Raw genomic sequence first — 3596 nt, forward strand, 5'->3', positions numbered from 1 at the left:
ATTTTGAAATACTTCCTCCCGTGTCTGCTGTAAATGAATCATCTGATTAATCCTCCTCTGCATGGGATCTTCCTCACTACCAGCTTCTTGAAGCAATTTGACTACCGAAATAGCAAGCGAAGTAGGAAAAACTGTGTCTGTCCCGTACACCAACTCGAAAGGAGACATGCCAATAGACTTTTTCTGACTTACCCTATCAGCCCACAATGCATTCACTAATTTCTTGTGCCAGCCCTTTTTATTGATTTCCAACAACTTTTTAATGATATTTACCAAGGACTTATTTGAAGATTCCGCCAACCCATTTCCTTGCGGATGGTAGGCGGTCGAATGCCCCAAGCTGATATTGTACTTATAGCAAAATTCAACCATTCTCTTCGACTTGAATGCCGCTGCATTATCTGTGATTAGCTTACTAGGACACCCAAAACGTGACAGAATATTATTTTCAAGAAAAGAGATAATTACCGCATCCGTGGCCTGTCGGGTGGGAATTGCTTCGATCCATTTTGTGAAGTAGTCTGTAGCTGTCAATATCCATCTATGCTGTCCTGACGATGCCGGATGAATTTCCCCGATGAAATCCAAGCCCCACTGCTGAAATGGTGCACTAACTTCAATTGGTTTGAGAGGCAATGGCTGTAGTTTCTGCTTCCCTTGAAAAATTTGGCATTCGTGACAATTCTTAACAGCCTTATACACATCTGAAAATAACGAAGGCCAATAAAAACCTGCCCTTAGAATCTTATTCGCTGTGGTTTTCCAAAACAGATGGCCCCCGCAGTCACCTCTATGAAAATCTTCCACAACTCGTTTGGCTTCCTCCTCTACCAAACAATTCAACAACATTCCACCAGGGTCTTTCCAATATAATGCAGAATTGAGTATGCAAAATTTGGCAGCTTTCAATTTCAATGTTCTACTCTTATTTCTAGGCATCCCGGGAGGTGAAGACAAATTTTGAAGTATGTATATAATGTCAGCATACCAAGGGGAAGAAATAAAAATATCAGATACCTGATTTACCGGACTCTCCTCATCTTCATTGGACATAGCAGCAATCAAATTTATATCCAGAACATGCAGATTTGTTTCAGCCATTAATTTGGTGAGTCCTTGTCCTTTGATCAGCTTGGTTGGTTTAATCTCCACATCATACTCTAACAACACAGCAATCCACTTACCCCGCCTTCCTTCTGGATCTGCCTGTACCAAAACATCTTTTACTGTTGCGTTAGGAACATATGCTATAATGTGGGAATGCAATATATACACACGGAAATCTTTCAAGGCCTTTACAAGTGCAAGTGCTTGTTTTTCAACGATGTTGTATTTCAATGCTCCATCCCTTATAATACGACTGAAAAAGGCAATGGGATTCTCAACTCCATCCCTTTTTTAAATTAGTACAGCTGCCAAAGTGTGCTCAGAAGCAAATGAAAACAAAATGAAGTCCTGTGTGTAGTCCGGGCTAATTAAAGTAGGGGCTGAAGAAAGAGCTAACTTTACCAAATTGAATGATTTCACCGCCTCTTCTGTCCACTTTAAATGACTGTCCTTTTTCAGCATGTTCGTGATTTCTCTAAGATGCTCGGCAAGATTTGGAATGAAACGACGCAGAAAATTCAGTTTGCCATTAAAGGACTATATTTCTTTCTTGTTCTAGGGTTGTTCAATCTGTTGGATGGCCTCAACACGTGCAGGGTCCACACAAATGCCGTATTTTGATATGATGTGGCCAAGGAGCTTGCCTTCATCCATGGCGAAAAGGTTCTTTTTTGGATTCAGCGAAATGCCATATTTGCTGCACTTTTGGAAAACAATTTTCAAATGATATAAATGCTCCTCATCAGAATTTGAAAACACGGTTAAATCATGAAGGTAAACAACCAAAAATACATCTTTCTCGTTGGCGAAAGCCATGTCCATTGCACGCTGAAAAGTTGCACTTGCATTTTTTAAACCAAACGGCATCTTTGCATAATGAAACATTCCCCATGGAGTGGTGAATGCAGTATTGTCACGATCATCTTCATGCACTAAAATCTGATTGTATCCTGAATAGCCGTCAAGTAGTGACATCCTTGATGCTCCAACTACTCGCTGCAATATATGGTACATTTTGGGCAGCGGATAATTTTCTTTTAAGGACACCTTATTCAAATTTCTAAAGTCGATACATAAACGGATCTCACCGGTTTTCTTTCTTACGGGTACCAAATTTGACATCCAATCGGAAAATCTGATAGGCACAATGATTCCTGACTTATACAACCTTTTCACCTCTTTTTCTATCGATGGCAGCAGCTTAGGATTGATTCTCCTCAACTTTTGATGGAAAGGCTTCTGATTTGGTTTTATAGGGATAGTATGCTAGATGATATTAGTGTCATATGTTTTCAGATCTGAGTAATCCCAAGCAAAAGCATTAAAAAATGAAGACAACAATCTGACATACTCTTCCTTTACCTTTGGTGATAATGACTTTGATAGCTTTACCATCTTGGGATTCTTAGCTGTCCCAATGTTTACCTCCTCAACACCTTTTTCAGTTGATCTCAATGTCGGTTTGGGGGCCACATCGTCTTGGTCAAACAGCTCCTCCAAAGGAATCAATCCCTTAGGAATAATGTTATCTTTAAGCTGGAGCACTTCCATTTGATTTACTTGTATATCAACATTACCATCATCATGTTCTTTATCTATGGAGGTATCTTTAAACTTACCCTTATTCTGCAGAAAATCATTAATCTCTTCATCATCCTGAAAGACTTGCCAACATCGCTGATTATCTGGAACGGTGGGGCGGTGTTTCACATGAATCTCGAAATTGTTGCTGGAATTCTTTAGAATTTTTAAATTACTTGCTGCCTTAGCCAGTCCATCAGCAACACCATTTTGTATGCGAGGCACGCATGTCAAAGTATGATCAGAAAAGAGTTTCAAAATATCTAAAACTGCATTTCGATATGCCCTCATGCGAGGATGCTTGGCTTGAAACTCACCCTTCACCTGCTTTATCACCAACTCTGAATCACCATATACTGCAATTCTTTTTGCCTTCAGCTTTCGAAGAATCTTAAGGCCAGCAATGAGAGCCTCATATTCCGCTTCATTATTAGAACAGTCAAATGCTAGTTTGTAGGAACATACTCTCACCTTGCTTGGAACCTTATCTTGAGCAGAAAATGGACTTCGAATCCACACACCAATTCCAGCGCCGTCACTACCCACTGCGCCATCAAAATCCATGGTCCAAAGACCATCTTCATCCTCCTCCAAGTGCTGAAATTGTGTCAGCTCTGTTTTTCCTGTTTGCTGCCCATTATTTTCAGCTGATTGCTCCATAGTAGCTTGCTTTTCCCTTCTTTCTTTCTGCAGAACTTCTCTAAAATTCTCAGTGATTTCTGGTATATCTTCTGCCTGAACTAATTGACTATCTATATCATTAAAACTATCAGCAAACAAAACAAACGACTCCAAAGTTGTATGTACATAGTTTACAGGATGATTGATTGGTTTTTCTTTGCTTGTTATCATGTATTTCATCTTCTGCTCTTGATATAGCTTTCTCATTTGACCGAAGACTGGAATTG

Source organism: Pinus tabuliformis, chromosome 6 (genome assembly GCF_031772625.1).
Source record: "Pinus tabuliformis cultivar Carrire ecotype Pingquan chromosome 6, CPIR1, whole genome shotgun sequence".
Taxonomy (NCBI): Eukaryota; Viridiplantae; Streptophyta; class Pinopsida; order Pinales; family Pinaceae; genus Pinus; species Pinus tabuliformis.